The sequence below is a fragment of the Rhopalosiphum padi genome, chromosome 4 (genome assembly GCF_020882245.1).
Source record: "Rhopalosiphum padi isolate XX-2018 chromosome 4, ASM2088224v1, whole genome shotgun sequence".
Classification (NCBI taxonomy): domain Eukaryota; kingdom Metazoa; phylum Arthropoda; class Insecta; order Hemiptera; family Aphididae; genus Rhopalosiphum; species Rhopalosiphum padi.
In genome coordinates this window covers 2,635,147-2,659,058 of record NC_083600.1, presented here as the reverse complement: position 1 = coordinate 2,659,058, position 23,912 = coordinate 2,635,147, and the positions used below count along the sequence as shown (strand labels likewise).

Genomic DNA, 23,912 nt, shown 5'->3' with positions numbered 1-23,912 from the left:
TTGGTGTTTTAAATTGAAATAAAATCGATATTAAGTATTAAAATCGTGTTTAATAAAAATGTTGAATTTGAAGATGTTAAATATAACATTTTATGAACGAAATTTATATTGATGATATTTAGCACATATGGATATGGATTACTATGTTTGTATTATTTTAAAATATAAAATTTTCAAAATCTTTATTTTTGTAGTCCACATTAAATTTATCCGCCATTATATTTTGTATAGTTATTATTACGTACATAGTTTTTAATCGCATTAATATATATTAAAGGGCTATAGGGATGATGCAGTGAAGAGAGACCAACTAACACATCATAATGATGTTTTGTACTTATCGCAATAGTAGCTCCCTTATCTCAACTAAAAGCAGTTAAGCAATTGGTTATGCATTATAGTGTGGTTAGGCAATAATATAAAACTATAGATTTTAAAAACGTATTTTGAGTGAAATTTCGTTGAACCGTACGGACAGACATTATTATTTGAAAAATGTTGGTATGTTTTCTATAATATTCCTAGAACAGTGGTTCACAGTAAAAATAACTTTAACTAAAATAGATAATATACGTGTATTTAGCGGTACACCAAGTTCTAAAAAGTGTGTATAGAACAAAAATGAATAGCATTATATTATAATTATTATTTTATAATAACATAGCTACATGAGGAGAATATTTTTTGTTGAACATATCTTAAATATTTGTATTAATTACAAAAAAATATCATTTTATATAAAATATAATAATAAAAAAATACCAATACTCGAAGACCTCTCCAGAAATGTACAATAGACATTAGTCGCATAATTGAATAGTCGTCAGTGCTATCATTTATGAACATGATGCGATGTTCATCCCATTATTATTTTTTTATTCGAATCAGTTTGGAATATTCACTGTACGTCAAATAATAATAATAATAAATCGTATAATTAAAGTCAAATTATATAAATATAAAATAATACACTGCGGATGTGGCAGCTCAGATAAAAATGCAATTATTTTGTTAATACAATTTTATTATATGGGAGAATAGCTTTTTTTTTACTGCGTGTAATAATCATTGTCAATATACCAGTATCATTAAATTTTTATTTTGAGTAATAATAATACTGTGACAGTTTATCGATACAATCCATTTATTCGATTAACCGGCCTCCGCCGAACTTTTCCTCATACACTGAAAATAAAAAAAAATAGTACTATAATCATTGCTATTATGGGTTAACGATACAAACCTTTTCTTTCCAGTGTTCTAAAACACAAGCTTCTGTTAGTATTTTGCAAAAACAGAATTTATTTACTTATTACCAAATAGATTACACTTAAAAGTTCTCCTCATTTCTATGTCTACTACAGTTAAAATTACACGCTGCCACATGTGAAACCAGTGTATGGTTCACTGGTTGAAAATTGATGGCTTTTGACTTAGAGAAACTACCGAGGATGTGATATACAAAATAAACTTAATCAAAACTCGATTTCTACACAAAAATTATTTAAACAGAAAATAAAAAATACACCGTTAATAACATATAGTTATTATTATATTAGTCGTCGCAAAATACGAATATTTTTCTATATACTAATCTTTACGACCAGTGTTGTTTTTTTGACATGCCGAAGACTTTATGCTTCTAAAGGCTAAAAGACGTGCGACATTAGTTCAATTGTTTTGTGCGGTCACATGGCGTCCGCTTGCACAACGCTGTCTATACATGTATATTAAACACACTTTTCAGCGAACAATGATATTATAATTGTCAGTTGTCACTAATTCCGTTCATCCGACCATCTCCGAAAGACCCTCCTCTTCCGAATACGTGACTAAACGGCACATATTATTATAATAAATTATAATTATTATTATACTTGAACCCTTTGTATAATACTCACACCGTAAAGTTGACGGGGAAATTAATTATTCATCGACAAGTATGGGATATAATATATACCTATTGACTACTGTTATATCCGCCGCACACATTATGAAAGACCGGCGGCGTGTGCGGCTGTGGAACGTGTTTTTGTTAGTCATAAATTAGGACATCAATAATAGAAATAATAACAATATCTGCATGGATCCAACAATATGATGATGTTATTACCGACGGCGTAATTATTACTACTTTATCGATTTTTTGATTAACCCAACATTGTTACGAATCATTGATCATCGTTTACCGGAGACATTTTTCCCGCCGATGGCATTTATGCATACTTTAATGTTCAAATGCAAACCAAAGCTATTTCGGGCCTATGTTAAGTTTAAGACCATTTAGACTTAAATATATATTTTTTATATTATATTATGTCACTATATTAAGATGTCCCACAATAGTCATAATATTTTATTCATATAATTAAGGTTAGGCAACTGGTCTCTTACTATGGTAGTAGCAATGTTCTATTTTAATAACGACTATTTGGATATTTTATTTTAGTCACAAAAAGGTTCATATGTGCGTGTTAATAAAATATTAATGTCACTGTTCTTGAAATATATTATTATTTTTATTTCTAAACATAAATTAATCAATAACTTATAATTCAGTTCTAAAAATAAAAAACCTGAGATATTAATATTATATTTTTTATTATTTTCTAACATTGTTGTGTAATACATAATAATATATCTTTTCCGTTCAACGTAAAGAAAAACCCTCTTCTTTAAATCGTATAAACGAAACGCCACATAGTTGTTTTTCAATTAATGTATTTTTCAACAGCTCCCCTACCCTTATCAATACCTGGATTTTTTTATTACCTCCCTTAAATATATATACATGATTTAATTCTACGCTCGTTAAAACTGTGTACAAACAGTTTGACTCTGGGGTTACCAATTCGTCATATTTTGATTTTACAGCGTTTATAAAAATAATATGTGATTATATACAAAATAATGTCAAAAGTAAAAAAAAAATATACCATTACTTTAAATAATTGAATAACGGTGTAATTAAAGCAATCAAAAATTGTTTCAGTTATCTACCTAATCACAGTACACATGATGTATTTAAATTAAGTATAATATTCACAGGCCTATATGGTTTGAAAATTTAAGATTTTAATTTCTTTAACGTATAACAAAGAGTACTTCACCGTAGAAACTTGTAAAATTCACTTAATATAGTGGTCGTGATGGTCGTGTTTTATACTCAACGCAGTCTTCCAAATATTCAGAGCGATTTTGTGTTACGAGCATTTGCAGTGCTCGTATTTATAAGCATTTAAATGTTTTTCTCGTTGTTGAGCTTCGAGGGTTCCGATTCAATTGGCAATCCTTATCGGTATTTGTATAACGTACGATCGTGTTGACATCGCCACGCAAGCACCGCACTGTGCCAACCAGAACTATTCACTAAGCACGCCCATTGTCTGTGATTAGATCTCACGCGTGACGTTTACCGGTGTCGTCTATTATCGGTGTTTTATACGGTGTCGCGCAGATATATGCGCTGTCACGTGATTGGAACGCCGCCCCATCTCACGATTCATTTTTTTTTTATTATTATCATATTATTATAGCGCATAAGTGCATAACTCTTATTATTTGATTAGTAATAAAAACACGGTTTGTATCGGTAACCCAATGTATCGCGTGTTTTTTTTACATCGTAGGCAAACCGTTTATTTCGTTACTCGCCGAACTAAATATATTCTGCAGTGATCGTTTAGCATCGTTATCGCCGATGTTGTGTGCCTTTTAACGTACGAGATGTGATCAAGAAATACGTATTCGATTGAACAAGTTTGTACACAGCAGTGTGCTTTATTGCAACCAGATATTCGGTCGGTCAAACGGCGCTGCCTATTATTTCTACATTATCTCCCACCAAGCGCAACCGATGGGAGGGCTGATGCCCTTCCGTACAACTCCCGACATCGACGCGTAACCTTTACTACAGCGCTTTAGCAATCGATCGGTCTCAATACTGACAGTGTTCGCGGTAACTCGTGTATCGATAATAGTACAATGGCCAGGTTAGACCCGAAACGGTACGCAACCTTTAGAATAATGGTAATAGCCAATAGGTATATATTAGTTTAAAGCAAAAGAAATGATGCGAACGGCGGCGTGGCTTACGTATTATTATCACATAGATTTACCTTGCTAACCTAACACACGGTTAAGTTATTATCTTCGATCATTAACATTTTTTAAAATAGAATTTTAGAATATAGCAAGTTAGTAAGTTAGAGGCACTTAAAAACTTCAAAAATCATAATTTGGATAAACTAACATTGTATTATTTCGCAGGATGAAGGAGAAGGAATTCTTTGTGAACCACCTTGAATAATATTATAGTGATCAGGGTTCAAGGCAATAATAATATAATTGATTATAATTTCTTTGCTTGAATAATTGTATGACTATCTTATTTTAATGTACTTACTTATATTAGAAGTTTATCTTGAAGTATCCGAGGTCTTAAGTGTAATCTCATGGTATTGATGTGCAGATGTTTGAAATGAATATTATTTCAGATCTATCAAAAAAAAATTCTAGAAATAATGAATGTATGCAATTGTTGAATTAATATATAATACACGCGATAAAAATGTAAATTGTATTTTTTGTGATTAAAGTATGCAAATAGGTATTCCTTGTACATGAACTCGTTTATAAAAAGTATTTTGTACATGAATAATAATAGTAAAAAACTTTTCATAGATACTCAAATTTAAAATTAGTTAAACAATTTTACCTCGTGGAATTATTAACAAGTTATATAAGTTTCCTGACAATATTTTTCTTTAAATGTATTTTTAATGTACCTGCCTATTACCAATATTTTATGAATGTAAGCATTTAGAAATTAAATACATGTATATACTTTATTATTCAATCATTTGAAACATTTTTCATATAAGATATTATTACGATTGTAATATTATTCAGTAAATAAATATTAATCTATTATTATATCTATTAATTTAAAAATTAAATTTCATTTTTCAATTTTAGCCTTTATAGTTTAAAGTCTATTTACGAAAAAAATACTTTTTAAATTTTTATTATTATTCACAAATCTCATACTATAAGTTTTTAATATTAAACTTTAAATATATTTATATATATATACATTTTTATGACAGATTTACCCACAGAAATCAAACGAATAATTTAAAAATAATACGAGAAAAGTTAATTGATATACAACTTTTGTATCCAAAATAGTAATACAATAATCTATTTAAATAGGAATAAATTTTTTCTCAAACGGCCGTGATTGCGAAGTATCTAACCAAATAAAAATATAAATAACGGAATACCAAGATCGTGAAAATTAAAAAAAAAAAAAACATTACATTTTCTAGAATATCCACAAAAAATTCTGAAACCTCAAACAAATCAAATTAAAAAAGTTCTTATTTGTCTATAGGTACTACACTAAAAAACCTTAACATACGGACATTATAAAGTATAGAACAAAAAAAATATTCCTAAAATAATTTCGTTTAAAACATAACTTTTATATGGCTTTTGTTAAATATTAATCGTAATTTTAAACAGTTTCCCTAAAAATAAATAAATGTGTTTTGAAGATAATATAAATAATTAACAAACAAGTAAAAACTAAAAATAATTCTTGACGTTGGAATTCCAAAACGTTAATAATAAAAAAAAAAAATATAAATTTAATAACTATTTATACCTAGACAAATGTATTAGTCGTTATGATATTAATAGATTTTATTTTAAAAGTATCTTTTTATATTGAAATTCCAGTACAATACAATTTTTTATGATGACAATTGTATACAGTGACAATATCTATATAATATAATTCTAAATTCAATAATACCCAACAGTCTGATAATCTCATATAGATCTCTATTATAATACATTCATAACACTTTTTAATATTATTTAATAAAAAACAAACATTATAATATTATGTTTTATCTATAATATAAACAATGTAACGAAGTACAGCATACTATTATGTTGTGCTTCGTTGAAACTGAATTTAAATATAAATAAGTGAATTATTGGTGTACAAAAAAAATTAAGTTAACATGAGAGGAGTAAAAACGTATAAATAATTTATTCTTTCATCTCACTACATTTTTGTGTCAGATATCGTCACATCAAAAATGTAAATGGTAGAATGAGTATAGTTTTGAAATGTTATGAAATACCAAATAAATATAAAATGTATACATTATAGATACTATATATCATTAATCATAAATCATAATATACGTAATATGTTCATTGTTCATCAAAGTAATCAGTATTTTTTCAAATTATGTTAGTGCATTTTTGTTATATTTTTTTACACAAGGTTCTAACAATTTTTTTTCGTCCCTATAACGTTTGTAATTTAAAAGATATTATAAATGTACAAGTTCTTTTTATTAAATATGGATTTATATATTATATACTACAAAGAAAATTAAAAAAAAAAAGTAAATTGTTCTGCCTATAAAATTAAGTAGAGTATTATTCTATTGATAACAGTTAATATTTCATACTGAAATAAAATATCATAAAGTTTTCTTTTGTTTAGTACACGTTTTTAAAACACATTTTATATATTTGATTAAAAAACGGTTTTATTTTCTAAGTATCTATTCAACCATTATGTAACATTGTATTTTACCACACGTATACATACCTATATAAATATTATAAATTGAAAATTTTTAAATATATTTACTGATATCGAGTATAAAATCAAAAAACATCATTTTCCTAGATTTTGTATGTTATGAGTATAGTAAACGGTATAACGTTAAAAATCAATTGATTAAATGGAGTTTTGGTCATCATTAAAGCGTTTACCAGTGAAAATCACTGTTAAATACTCAAAAAATAATAAATATAATCGTGTGTTCTAGTGATAATGTATAATGTATATGTTGTATAAGTTGCTGTAACCCACACAAATGAATGGCATATTATTATAGCCGATTACAGTGGGTCCGCGAGGACATTCTGTAACAAAATAATAGGCCAGTTTGTTGTTTTATGTCTGTAAATCACGGTTTAATCAAATAACGAACGAGCATTATTATTGCTGCTGTATACCTACCAATTGTTCGTGTCAGGAATAAAACTGACGAAAACCTAGTAGGACGATTTAATGTACTCCTACCACGGAATGTGATTGTTTAACTCAATATTTACGGAAACAGAAAAAAATTAATTTCCTACCAGTTTTAAGTTATACAATTGCATTGGTGTAAAATAAATGATAATAATATGTTCGATGCGTATACCGCATTTCGTATTAAAAAAAAATAAACTGATATACAAAGACTATTTTTGGTATATTGAATTAAATCCGATGAAACAGCAAAAATGGTAACTTTAATCGATTCAAAAAAGTAGAAAATACCTTATAAAAACATACTTGGAAATTACAATGAAATTGGTGGATCATTTATTTTGTTAACTATTGGATCCAAAACGATTCACTGGTTCTTTGACAAAATATTATATTAAATTGTAATCGGAAGGTCATGTCGGAAAGAACATTTTTCAAGTAAAATTATTTTTTTATGTTTGTTTCTTACATTTCGTGACAAAAAACATAAAAGTTGAAAACAAACTATATAGATTAGATTTGGACACAGGTCATACAGAATACATGTCTTGGTTTATTATAAATTTAGTCTTCGTCTTAATTTTTTTTTTTTTTAGAAGTTTCCCAGATCTTGAGTGCCATACTATACTCAATGTATTCTTTAGGTAGACATTTTAGTGAACGCCAATTTTACTCAGACGTAAAACGACAATACTTATTTTATTTTATTGTCCTACAATACTTTATTTAGTTATTTTTTTTGTAAAAACTGAAAAAATCGATTGAAATGGAAATGGTTGATTAATTTTTATTAAATGTCAATAATTCTATTTGGTTTGTTTGTTAAAACATACAGAAACTGAACGTTTAAAATTGAGTAGCATTTTCCCGTATAATATAATCTGAAATACACATTAATAAATATTTTAGATTCTGAAGAGATGAATGTATTGAATTTATAATATCACTTTTTGGGTAGTATAGTAAAATGTTATCAATCTTGAACTTTAAGAGAAACTATAAAAAAAAAACCTTAGATACTTAAAAACACTAAATTTTCGTACACACATTTTTTATGTTTAATACAATTTAAAATCAAAATATTTTTGGGAAAAATATGGTTTTAGTTTTTTTTATTAATATTTAAAAATATTGTTTGTAGGTAATAGAAACTTTTAACGTTTATTATACCATTTTATACACACAATTGGATTTTCAAATACTATGTTTTCGACAAAAATTAATCCAATCCGCCGTATTACTATTTAATAGCAAAATCGATTACTTTATTACTTTAAAAGCAACATAAATATAATATCATAAAATATACTTGGTAATATAAGCTGACAGAGCGTCTTCGTACAGAATATTTTTTCGTAATTATTATGCAATAATATTTCATCATTGAATTTGAATTTAAACTATATACCACAGTGACTTACTCCTAAATGATAGGACACACTTGAAGTCCACTGTACAGTAGGAGGGTTAACTACTTTACTCATTTTTTAATGTAGATACTATATGTATACAAATTTAAATAATAGTATCGGTCTAATAATTCTGTTTTTTTTTCAGAGATATACTAAATATAATCATACATTTTAATAAAAACTTTCTATAAAATATTTTTTTATCTGTTTAACTTGAATTTAATAAATGGCAGTTGATAGCTTGATGATTCAATGTTCAAAAAATGACGGAGCTAATTTAAAATTCAATTAAAATATTCTATAAATGTAGTCATCAGCTTTAGTATAAGATAATGAAAAAGAAAACCATTATCTTCAAGAAAACGAAAATAATTTTGTGCAATCACGTAGAAAAGAATCTTGCTATTACATAGGTAAGGTTTTCATCTACTCTCTCGAGTGAAAATTAATGATCATAAATATAGCCGTAAACTCCAAAGACTAAATGTTATTTTTCAGACTTTTCTCTGGGTCAATTGGTTTTGAGGTAAAAATTTCATGATGACTCAATATTTTTAAGTAGTATTGAGACATATATCCATGTTTTGTAAATTTATAATTTAAAAATATATTACACATAATTTATTTATTTTCTATTATATTGTCAATCTATCATTATAAATTATAAACTTGACAAATATTTCAAGTTTTAATTGATATTAAAATGAATGTATGTATTTGTTTCTGATACATACATTAATATATCATATACTAATGTGTTGAGAATTAAATACAAATAATAAAATTCCAAAGTACTGTACATTTTTGAATTTTTTTTTTTATTGAATATTACATCACGTGAATATAAACAGTATGTCATAATATTCTTTTAGTAATTAATATGGATATTAATTCAGGTAAACAATATACTTTTTTATTTTGTACGTATCAAAAAATGTAAAAGCTTACAAAGAATATTACTGCAAACGACCCCGGTAAATTGTCAAAAAAAAAAAACGGAAAATCAATGTAATTTCAATAATAGGTATTCTATATATTTATTTACGACTACAAGGTGAACCGTTTTTATATATTCCTGTGAATTCTATGTTTAAATTATACATTTCGAACCTCGGCGTGTAGTAGATATAATATAAATTAATTTTTATTAAAATGATAAAAAAAAGTTATATCTACTAAGATACTAAATGTTATTGTTTAGCAATCAGTACATTTTTCATTCTACAAATTAAATTATTTGTTTTTGTATATTAGATTTTCATGGATATAACCTAGTGCCTAATCTACATAATCAAGTTTTTGAAGTAGATTATGTATTGTCATTGCTAAATTAGCCATTATGTATTATTTATATTTTATGCCATGGACATTAACATCACAACATTAAATCAATAGAAACTATAATATCATGAGCTGTTTAAAATATTTAAAAGCATATTTCACTGAAATTTTTTGGAATTAATTAGGATTCATGTAGATTTCAGTTAATTCGGAACAAGACATATTCATAAATTCAATGATTAGGCAATACATGATGAGTTAAGTATACAATATAACCTATACCATATACATTTTAATATTATTATTATTATTATTATTATTAATTATTCAATATATAATCAATAATATTAAAATTATTTTCAACAAAAAGTATAGAAGAAATATGTTTATTATACACGATATGCATATACCTACTATAATCTTACCTATGTATAGTATCTGAATAGTTACAAAAGGTTGTCATTAATATAGAAATTTGTTGCATACATTGAAAAATATAAATTTAAATGAAAAGTAAATAAAAAAAATTATTGATATAATTAACTTATTATTATTGAAGAATATTATAACTCGCTTGGAGTATTTTAGCTTGGTAGATTTTTTTTTGAGAGATTTTGTCAGTTTTACCCAAGATTTATATTAAGTTTTTAAATCACTCTTTTCGCTCAAATCCGTGATCAGAAAAATACATTAGTTTAATACCTAGGTACAGTTTTTTTTACAACAGCAAAATATAAGTATATAAGTGTACATTTAACACATATTATAACATATACGTTAAAACATTTCATTGCTTAAAAAAAATGTATTAGCGTTCCAAACTTGGTAACTATACATAATTAATTTGTAATTCTTTGGTTTGAGATATAACTTTCTAATTTATTTTTTTTCTGATTTGATGAATGGAAATTGTCATGATATCATTTTTTTCTTAGAGTTTATTAAATTGTTTATGAAAACTAAATGTACTTATTTGAATGAGAAAAATTGTCGCTGAACAATTAGTAGGAAATCGATAATATTAAAAGGTATATTAGAAAACAGTATATTTGTTACATTTTTATGTTCTTCGGCTTAGATTTTTTCCAGGGTTTTAAAAACAAAATGCCTGAAATGTTGTTTCTGATAGCAATATTTTAAAGGGCATTGGTTTGAAATTAGTACCAAAAATAAATATTATCAATTTTTTATTGAGAATATAATATAAAAGTATTATTATAAATATTGTTAAAAAAAAATAGAAATAGAAATCTATAAATTATAATAATTCATATTTATTTTATACATATAGTACTTAAGAAAATATTATAGTAATAATTTTTGTTCATTTAAATATATATACTACTTCATAATATAATCCACATTTTTTTAAGTGATAATATATTGATGATACAAAAATAATTAATAATATGCGATTTTTAAAATCGATATTGTGCTCAATTTTGTGAAATGATGATATGAAAATTGATTAAACATCAATATCATACACTGTACACCAATATATTATAATATAACCAATAAAATGTGGACCATTCCATCTGACAATGAATAAGTGAGAGTAAAAAAAATAACTTGAAAATGAAATATTATATAAAACCATCACTGACGTTCTACTATTCGTATGTAGATAGAACACAATTGAAAAAACCAATGGTAACTAAAACACAGCAGTATTCCGATATCGTAAAAAAAAAAAATTTAAAACAAAATAACTTCAAGAATTTATTTCTTACAGTCATTCAAACCATATTAAATGTATAATAGACATTACTGGTATTAGTCATTCTTAGTTTACTTTAATTTATGAATTATAAATTATTTCATCAACACATATCATAAATAATTCTCGAACCATAATATATCAACGGCCTTGTTCCTCTTGAACTACTTAATTAATAATGATACATTTGAATATAAATATATTATATTATTAGATAGGTACTAAACATGCTTTTCATTTCAATGTTTGAATGCATTTTATTAGTTCTAAATATATATTTAGACCTATTCCCACGGGACGCAAACACTAAAACATTATGTTTTCGTCTTCAACATGAAATTATACGCTTTAAAATGCATAGACCTATTAGACCTACATAAAAACAGTTATAAAGATAGAATAATAATTAAATAATATTAATTATAGAAATAAATTTAATTTAATACCATTATCGCGCTCAAATCATGAGGTATGTATGACAAATATTGTAGTTTCGAACATAAATTTTACCATTTATAAGTTTGCTAAGTAATTTTATATTAAGTAACAACATCTTATAATGGTAATTACTTTAAATCTCTTTTCAATTAATTACAATTTTATTCCTACATTAATATAAATATTTTATTCTCAGTTTATTTTTGGGTAAACACATAGAATTTATAATTTATGGTTTGTTTATTTTTTATAAAGTAAAAACTGATGTATTTTTATTTATTTCGTTAGCAAATGCAATTTATTCATTTTCATATTAATTGATAAATTGAATATGTATACATTATTTATTTAGATGAGTAACAATAAATAATTATAAGTTTGTATGGTTTGATATGATATAACTATTAATAATATACTAAATAAACTATATTATTATTTTTTACATATTATAAAATAAATTTTATGATAATATGTAATTTTAGCATCAGCCAATGTCCATTTACTGAGGATAAAATATCTCAAAATGGATGTACTTATACAAATTAATTATAATATTTATATTTTTTCTATACGTTTTGATATGGTTAATTCGTATTGGTAATTACTACATTATTTATTTATTTTTAATTTTTATGTTTCAGTATCAAAGCAGTAATAATCAAAGACATTTAACCAGTATTGACGTATATTCTGATATTCGTATTCATATTCAGTTCATAAGACTATTACCATCTATCAATAAAAAATGAGAGGTATGTGTACGTCAAGAATAATTATTTAGATTTACAAATTATATTACCCGCAATACTATTATTACTTTACTCCCTTAAAGCTTCAGCCATTGTAACTAGATAAAAAGTGACATGTCGCCAATATGTCGCTACGTGTCCCTTGTACACTGGCAACTTTTATTATTATTTAACGTTATTTGGGCAAAAAAATAATAGTAAAAAAAACAAGAGGTGCGAGAAAAAAAGTAGCTAACGATCATGTCACTGCCTGTACAACCCATAAACCGGAACAAAAAAAAAAAAAAAAATATTATTATTACTACGTCATTTTTGTCAACAGCAACGTATTTATCATGGCACGACCTTTTTAAAAAAACATAATACCTTTACCACATTTATTTATACGGCTTGTACCTACGTATACTTGCGGTGTATACGTATTATATATTAATATATTATAAATGGGAATATTTTAATGCATGTGCATTATGTGCGAGAGTGTCTGCACTGTCTGCAGTGTCATTTTTATAATGTCGACAGCTATTGCATAGGTCTTAGAAGGAAGTGTTAACGCAAACATTACACTATTATCTCGGCTGCTTTGATGGTTCTACGATAAAATATTCCACTTTTAATTGATGTTTGGATTGGCTCTCGGGTTGAAAAATGAAAGTAAAACTAATTTACTTTTATTGAAAAAAAAAAAACTTACGTACATTTTAAATCTAGGATAACCCACCTCCAGACTGACTACCATTAGATCGGTATCGTTGCTTGTCGGATCGTGGTAACTAGATTTCGGTTATATTTTTAGTCTAAAGATAAGTGCACTTAACATCATAAATGAGTGTGTAGTACACCATTAACACCTACATTTTTTTTTTTTTTTTACTGAAATAAATTACACACTTAATGTTCTACCTACATTAAGCATGCTTATATGAACGACTACCTATAACAATATATTCATTTTATACGTATGCGTATTTAATATCACACGTTAGTAGATAAAATTATACGATTTTATGTAATAATAAATAAACTTTAATTTTCAAATCAATACTTATTATCACTGAATATTCTAATGAATTTTATTGTTTAGTTATTTAATATAATCTTAGTCTAAGGACAAAAAAATCTAAATAAATATTCGTCTTTTCAACCACAACAACTCGAACTAGGTATCAAAAAACGATGTTTCTATTACATAACAATTGTCTAGACATTTGTATTTTAAGTTGAATGCACATGATCGTTTTTCGTTTTTATTGATAGCACTTCTTATGTACTCTTTATCTCTCTCTCTCTCTCTCTATATATATATAAATGTAAACACATATATACTTTTATATTATATATATATAGCTTAACATACGATGGTTCTACAATATTCGCTATCCAATCGGATGCAATGACACGTAATTTCATCGTGTAAAAGCTATTTATATATACGATCATATAATAATCAAATCCATTGAAACATATAGGTATTTACTGGTAATCATAACGTCTGTAATTATTCCATGGTCCAAATATTCCGAGATATAATATAATTATAGATTACATAGCGTTCGCAGTTATTATTGAATATTATATATTTATGAATTTCATTTTTTTTTTTTTTTTTTTTTATGACAATATAAGCATGAAATACGAAGCTTATAAAATATATATATTAGGTCAATACGACACTGTTTTATAATGATTTTTCTCGGAAAAACAGACTATCTAGAATTATGATATTATATATAATATGTAGAAAATGTTATAAAAATGCTTCAATTAGTAAACTAGTGACTGGTATAACATTAAAAACATGTATTTATATTTTACTGATTGTATATTTTATATCTAACCTTCCAGAAATCTGTTACATATTTATTCATAAAATACCTATTTAAGTAATAGGTTTAAGCAATTTTATCTCATATGACATAATATGTATCTTACATATTATGGAAACTTTAAGTAGGCACATTTAAAAATAATGAATGTTTGGTATTAATTTAAATTACTGGTTGTGGTATTCTGTGTAATATATTTCTATGTTAATAATAGACTTTAAAATAAATTAAAATCGATAACACTATAAAATATTATTATGAATAAAACGTTTAATAATATATACTAATTTTGAGGTAGGTTATTTTATTGTTATTTTGAGGTAGTAAATAATTATAATTACCACCCGACAAAAAAAGGAAGAGACTTAGGTACATGAAACTTGGACTGTGTGAGCAAATACAGATATAAGTGGTAACTTTTTTTCTTTTAAACTTGTAGACTTGAACTTACTTAACGTGGATTCAATATTTCACACCATCTCAAAAAAAAATGATCAATTTCTAGAGCTAAAAATTAAATGTCTACTTGTAATTTGCAAGCACTAACATATTATAAAACAGTAATAAATTAGTTGTCCATACTTATCTACGATGAGTAGCGTTCTCCAGGAACACCTTACACTTATAATACTTATATTTAGTGTGGTAGATAAATTAAATTATTTTCAGAATATTTTCCAAAATTCAAAACGTAGTTCTTGAAATATATACTATAATTTACCTGCGCGTAAAAAGCTTGTCTGAGTGCTTTTACCATACGCTTTACTTTCACTATTTTTCTTTTTAGATTTTTTTTTTAAATTAGTACCCCTGGAAATACAACAATTTAAAAAAAAAGCTTTTGGTAAGAGAGCTTTTGGTTCAAATATATGTCAAATTGTACATAAACATTAATATAAATTTAAAATCAGTGTTTACTAAGATAAATCTCGATTTAAAAATCGAAACTAAACAAACTGATATTTTAAAAGAATATATTTATTTAAAAAATGGAATATTAGTATGAAAATTAACATTAAAAATATGTGCATGTGGAATAAAACGTATTGGGCGAATGTATACTTTTAAAACTGAACATTTTTATACTATCAATATTTATGTATACTAATATACCAAAGAATTGAAGAAAATCAATACAATCAATATTATATTGATTATTGAATTGTCAATATTGTGTTGGATTGTTAGAAGAAATTTATTTAAAATATATTATATAAATGTACTTTTTTAGTTTTTTTTAGAAAAGTAATGTATTTTAGTAAAAACAGTGATTCGCTGATAGTTTCAATCATTATTGTAATCATTTGTAATCATTTTTTTATTGGCTACTCAAAATATTTGTACCAACGTAGAATTCAAAACATTTTTCTATAACTATTGAGTTAAAGTTATACAAAACAACTATTTATTATTAATACAGGGTTCTAAAAGTTATTTTGACAGCTACCCACACTAATAATCATTTCGCTATTATTTCTCATCGTTTGAATTTTAAAAAATTAAAAAGGATACAAATGATTTACTGTTATCGGAAGATTTAGGCCATAGTATTTTTACTAGTTTAAAGTTTTACTATCATGTTTTATTTTTTTAATAGTTAACTTATTTACAATAGTAAATATTGCTATAACGATTGGGCAAGAGTGATCTTTACTAATAAACATAGTTTTTGAAATTGTAAAAATCAAATTTTACCAAATAATATTATCGATTACCATGTGAAATTACACTTGTTTTATAGTTCCTTATTTTTAAAAAAAATAAATATACAAATTAAATTAGTGTAATAATGTTATTGAATTTAAAACATTATAAATAAATGTCTGTTTGATGATCATTAAAAAAAACTGTTTGACGTAACATCGTACTTATATTAAAATCTGTTATAAAAAGCTCATTAGTAGATGATATTGATGTAGTGTAGATAAACTCACAGTTCGTCTTTAATTACTTGTATCTCAAGCACATTAATAAAATGTTTCTTCATCCTTATATAATTTAAAATGAACATTCATTTTATATAATATATGGATTAAGAAACATTTTGATCATTTTTAATAAAATGTATAGCAATTTTTTTTTATATACTGGGTTTGTAACTTTGTATTTAAATTCATATAAGTCGCTGTGCTGTGACTCACATATGCATTTTGTTTCAGCTCATGAAAATGGAATATTATTTTTTTATAGTTATGTCATTGGTTACAAATAATAAAATAGTTATTAATTATTTTGAATGGATGGATATAATTTTGTGTGGGTATTGTATTATATTATTTTGTTATTTAAGTTAATAGCTATTCTGTATAAATGTATATTTCTATTAATCAAAAATCGTATATTATAAATATATAAAATAGATAAACCATGAGTTTTGTTGAAAGCATTAATACTAAATGATAATATTTTAGTTTATATAGTTTTATAAATAACTAATTAAAAAAGAAAAATGAAATAACAAAATACAGCTCCTCCCAAAAAGAATTATTTAAAAAAGGGGATTACGAAGGAAATGCATTTTTAATTTAAGTATTTAAGGATGTAGAGATTAACTGATTATAAAAGAGAGAAGAGAAAAAAATTAAAGTCTGCTAAACATTATATGAGTATATACGACATACCACAATTTAAAAAAAAAAAAACTATGAATGTAAAATTTTCTTACGCAATGGATTCAGTTATGATAATAACAGTAGGTAATTATAGCATTATAGTATTAATATTTAACGAGAAATCAAAAAAAATTTATACAGTAGACATTTAGAAAAGCGATACCTAGAATAATATTTTTTGTTATTTTTTACTTTTTAATAAGTAATTTAGCAATTGTTGTAACTTGTTATAAAAAAAAAAAAATAATAATATTATAAATCATTTAGAAATCATTCAGAAATCTACTCGTAATCGAACTTCGAATACCTACAACTAAGAATGGTCATATTTTTTTGTGTAAATTATCACACGAATAATATAATATAAACATAACTCCACATTGAACATTAATGATAAACTTATTAATATCTTTAATTTAAAGGGGCAATGAAAAATTATAATTATATTTATAACGCCTCAAATTAGTTGTTCAAGTACATAAAATTAAACTATCAAATAAGTATAAACAATTAAGTATAAAATAAATATCGTTTTAATTATAAATACGTTACAATAAAGTAAAATTTGTTTGAAAATATGTTCATCAATATAATATAATAATGTACTTATAAGCTGTAACAATAACTGCAGTATAAATTGGTACCTATACGTTAATTTCGATTTCAGACTTACGAAAACTGAATTATCTACTTCGTATGGTGGAATATACTTTATTGTTATGTTTTAATTGTAATTGGATTAATTAAACCTTTAATAATTCTATTAAGTATCTCCAATAAATATTTCAAAATTTACATGGTAAATAATTATTGAATTATTTCCCAATTAATATTTGTAACTGTTCTTTTATTCGAGCATAAATATTTATATCGTGTTTAAAATATATTAAATTTATACACACAAATTTATAATTAATAAAAATAATTTATTGTTCATTATATTGCACAATACCCACGTTAGTGTTTAAAAATTTAAAATACTGATGTCTAATAACAATAACGAAAAAGATAAAATATTTCCTCGATTATTGAGTTTGTTATCATCTTTTATATATACATTGTGGTCGTCTATAAGTAAAATGTTATTAAATAGCTGAATAATGTTGGTCGCTGTCATGGTGCTTTTAACAAAAGGATACTCAAACTCAATATGTATGCTCTATAGCCAACAATAATAATATTCATATTTCAGTAATAATAATAATTTGCATGATAAATATTATTACTATGGTATGTTTTCGATGCTTAACTATCAGTGGCTTCATTTAGAATTTTAGTGCAATGTATTATTATTTATTTTAAACCAACAATACGCTGTTATACGAAGATATTGTTCATTTCATTATCTGATTCTTCGTTAGTTTCGATTTAATGAAAAAAATATATGTTTAAGTTATAACTAAATAATTAAGAAATAATATTAGAGTATAATTTTTTTATAGAAAAATAAACGTACAAATATGATAAGCATTTTTGAATTGGCCATTTAAAGTAAATATTTTTGTTTGAATAGATAGTTTTCTTTTTCTTTAGTAAACATCAAAAATCAACAATATACATCTACCTAGTAGTACCTACCTACATTATTCCTTTGAAAGAATATGACGTAATATAATATTAATGTATACATACCTTATTGTATTTGCATAATATACAGTATTGAATATAATATAACTTTATCAAAGCATTTAAAAAATTTAAACAGAAACAAAAATTAATAAAAAGTAAGTTCATATTTATATTATAATATGTAACAAAAGTATATCGAATAAAACATAAGTATGTGCATTATATAGCTAAAAAATGTTTTGATTGAATTGACACAAAGTGAATTTTGATAAATCCCTATAACCGTTAAATTTTAACTTTAAAGTATATTGTTTATGATATAAGAATAATCATTAAAAATTAAACTCTATTAATATTATACCTGCTGAAGTAATAATAATAAAATTTGTATGTCTTTGGTACTTTTAATATACTTATTTGTCTTGGTTTGTCTATACAATATGACGTTTATTAAAAGAAACAAATGTGGTAATTTTTAAAGTTAAATTGGTATGATGTTAATCGTTAATAACTACAAATAATTAATTTTCACAAATATAACTCAAATACATATACATAAATAAAATAAAAATATTATGGTTATAATAAATAATGTACTTCAACTATGAAGATGTATATCAATTTGTAAAATTAATTTTTTCCAATATTTTTGCCTATAGGTATACTCGTATTTTTAGGTTTATTCGGAGTTGGTAATTGTATAATATTGTCAAATCATTTTATTTATATTATATACTAATTGCCCTTAAGGGCATTATTTGTTTTATTTAATAATAAATTAAAAACTATTACTATTATCATGACCCATTTATGAATATTAATGTCACGTTTACGTTATGACCAATTAAAATTTTTAATAAAAACCTACCCGATGTATTATCACTATATTTGACTGCTCAAATACCATAATAAATAAATTAATTAAATCACTCTGTGTCAATTGCATTATAGATCCAAACAACATTAATACAATTTAAACTCATCTTATAAAATATTTATTGCTTTTAAATACATTAATTTCTTTTGCCGATATAGACAGCCATAATATTGTGATATACCTATAGAAAATTTAACGGTGGAAAACGACTCTATTTGTGCGTCAATCTAAAGTTTTAATAAAAAAAAAAAACGTTTTTAAATTTTTCGCTCGCGAATCAAAAACCGATTATAAATTTAAATATTATTAAAATGCCGTGAAAAACACGTTAGCTCTCTGATAACAGTCCATAACGCTGGTTCTACAATTTTTTTTTGAGTAAGTGTTTGCGTAACTAATTAAAACTGAAATTATTTGTATTCCCCGGTACCGTTAATACAAAAACATCCGATTGATTCCACCTATTCGGAACGAATAAAATATAATTTCATGGTTTTTTCATTCGACGTCTATGAAGTTTTGTCAAAAGTACACGTACGCTGGACCACGCGCGGCTGACGGATGACCGAGGACCACCCCCGTGAACCGATCGTCTGCGTCGGGGGTGGGTCGATGTGACATGTCACGCCAAGTGTAAAGGGCGATAAAACGTTTAGTACGCGAACGACACCTACAATGTTAAGGGCGGATGTGTGTGTATGTGCACGTGATAGGTGGCCCGAAATTAATGCATCACTACAGCAGTATAATAGCCAAGAAAGCGGTGTATAGTATATACGACACATATAATACATCCACACCGCCCGTCCGGAGACTCACTTGTCGACTAATTGACTCTGCGAGCGCTTTTAACGACAAATCCCATCTCGTCCGCCCTTCGGGGGGTCGGCGAGAGAGCGATAAAACGTTTGCCATTGTTGGCTGGTCCGCAAGCTGTTGGATGTGACGATATCTCCCGCACCCTACGCATAATACGTATGTGTAACGAACGGCCCCGTCATCTTAGTAGATTAATGAACAAATTGTAAATTGCACAGACACAGCTATATATAATACTGCAATAACAGCAGCAGCAGCAGCAGTGTTTATTATATACGATATCGCAGTACACCTGTAGTATACGTTTTTTTTTTTATTACCCACCACACTTATTATTTCGAAAACAATTTAATTTTTTAAACAGGTTTTTGATTTGGAAATTTACATGATATACTCTAATGCAAATCTAATAAATATTTGTTATCACTTTTATTTTTATACTTGATTTTTTTACAGTGGCCATGTGATAATTTTGGTTTTAAAATTAAAAATATATTTTTAATATCATAAACTACAGAATAAAAATGTTATTAAAAAATTGAATGGATAATGTTTAGATAAGCATTTTTGTAGATTAGATGAGTGCAGTTTATGTGCATTTAGAGATCATCACTAGCCAATAATATTATCTTACCGTTTCGTTTGTATTAGCTATAAACTTAAAATATGTACTTTCTATATTTTATAATTAATAATATATTAAAAAATATTGGTTATGCATTATAATATTAGATAACTATTACAACGAGTGTGCATGCAATATGCCACGTGTATGGAAAATCGGATGGTTTATAATATATTTTGTAAAATTATGAACTTTATTAAAACGATATCGATATTATTATATATTATATTATATGTTATTATTTACTAGGAATTTAAACGACAGACGTACACCAATTATTATACGATCAAATAGTATTACACAATTTAATAATCAAATTAATTGCATGTGTTATACGTAATAATATATACTATAACATGATAATTATTATAGCAACAATATTATACATACCTTGTCTAATACGTTTCGATTTAATACGACGTTTGCACCTACGACCGGAGTTACACGTGTGAAACATTTCTGTAGTTGAAACGTGTATAATTGTAAAGCTGTAATGTATATTATTAGGTTTAGTGTATGACTGTTTAGCTTTGATCTTTGGAGATTCTTATTGAATAATAACGGATTAATTATAATATTTAATATTCGTAACAGTATAGTAATTAGCGTGAATATAATATACAAAGAAAATGTTGCAACCGACAAATAATAATCCGTTTGAAAATTTGGAATTGCACTACCTACGCCGAGACATTGTCTACCGCACGCTCAACAGTTCCTTCGTATGCGCATTTAACACAAAATGTGAAAATCGTATTCAAATAGAATATTATTCTGTGCATTATTTCACCGGCATTACGTTTCTCGAATGTAAAACTTTTCAGACGGGTTAATTGTTTCTCTTGATACACGGTAATAAAAAGGTTGATTTTAAAAAATGTGCAATACATAGCACGTGCAAATCGAAAAATCGTAGCTTTTAAACAGTAGGCATTACTAGCTGTATTTGTATAATCAAAACTATTAACTGTCGATAATTCGATAATGTTTAACGTCATCATAATTATCTGTTATTTGGAGTTTAAATTAATAAAATGATATTATTAACACGCTGTATATTAGGTAAATTAATTATATACATTATTCATTTACAATACTATTGCACTGTGAACGTGACCAACATATTATTGCTATACGTCGTAATATTATTTTACCTTTATCAAAATGTCGTATCTTCATTTACAACCAAAAATATATAACATTTTTCGTGGAAAATAACATGGAAATGAAATAAAAACGAGGTAAAGTAAACAACGCTTAAGAATATGAAAAGAATAACTTTATATTTCAAGTAGATGTATTCCTAGTATTCCTAAAATTTAATACATTTATAGACCATATAAATACTATTTTTACACAAATAGATAAAAATAACTCGATAAAACGATGTGTGACGGTTTTAAAACCATTTAAACGTCATGCAAGATAATATATACTATTGTAAATGTGTATCTGAGAAAACCAACATCGACCGTTTTCATCTTTGAAACTGTAAATAAAATATTATCATACTATATTATAATAATATTTTCCCTATAGTGAGTTATCGTGCAAAAATTAGAGAAAAATCAAGTATCAAAATAATTATGGATACAGAGTATCCAGGGTTGGAAAAAATATTTATTTTTTAATAATTCAAAACAAACGTTTTCTTAATTCAACCTATTTTTTTTTTATTTTAAGCGGTTTTTTTTTTTTGGTAATGTTTAATTATTTAGACTTTGTTTTTTTAAATTTATAACAATGTTTTATTTCAAGCGTGGTATATAGGTACATTATAAAGCAACTTAATTTTTATATTATCTACAACATGGTTGTTTAATATACCGTGATCTACAAACAAAATGTATATTCCATCAAAAAAATTACATTTTAATTTAATTTAATTTTTTTTTTTTAAACGTTTATTAAGACGTTTTAAATATTAATTAAAACATTTTAAACGTGTTTATATAAAATGTTTTAAACAAAACCACCAGTTTAAATCATTTTGAACACATGTTTAAAATAATTTGTATAAAACATATTCCAGCCTTGGTGGTATCTAATCATATGATAAATAAAACATTTAAAATTGTATGTCAGTTTTTTTATCGGTGTTTTAATTTTAAGACTGACAACTCTGAATTGAAATTATTTATCTTTGAAGTAGTTATCTATACTTTATATATTATAGTACCCCGAAATTAAAAAGTTAATTAAGTAGATATTTAATTTGTATTTTGGTTTGTAAATAAAATATTTTATTCAAATTTTAATTTGAAACATAATAAAATGAAAAATGTCAAATATTAGTCAGTACTGCATGCCGGAAAAACATAATCATTTAATTTCGATAGGGCATAGTAGTGTTTTCGAAAGTTCACTTTACATTTAGAATTCAATCGTTTGATTTAATATTGATTTATTTAAACTAAATTACTCAAATATAATTATATGTAAAAAAGTCCAATATGTTAATTATAATATATAAACATAGGTAATGTTATTCAATAATATTGTAAGTTTTATTTTCTTAGTAGTTTCTTGTATATTACCTTAACATGGTTATTTAATTTTAAAATTTGTTTCTCATAAAATATAATATATATATATCTATTGTAATAAACAATTATTTCATTCTAAACCTGTTGAATGAACGAATCTATATTTTATATTATTATTCAGTTGGTACATTATCCAATTTTAAGTTCACTTTTAAATTTAATACAAGAATTTTTAAGTTTTTTTTTATCAAGTTTAAATTTTACAGTCTCAAAATTGATTTAAAAAAGTTACGTATTTAGGGGTGGCTGGTCGCTGTGAGCGACACTTTTTTTTACAGAAAAGTGAAATAAATACATTTATCGAGCTTCATTATCTATTTTCTTTTTAAATCTTATGAATAATTAAAGTAAATTCTTGTAGTTTTTTAAATT

At 25.1% G+C, this 23,912-nt stretch overlaps 1 protein-coding gene across 1 annotated transcript in view; it reads left to right on the top strand.

Annotated features, from left to right (window-relative positions):
• LOC132929979 (uncharacterized) overlaps positions 1 to 23,912 on the top strand; it is a 150,769-nt gene that overhangs the window by 26,871 nt on the left and 99,986 nt on the right. The window contains 1 exon segment of the mRNA XM_060995636.1: positions 12,559 to 12,669. The gene's annotated coding sequence lies outside the window, so the exon portion shown is untranslated.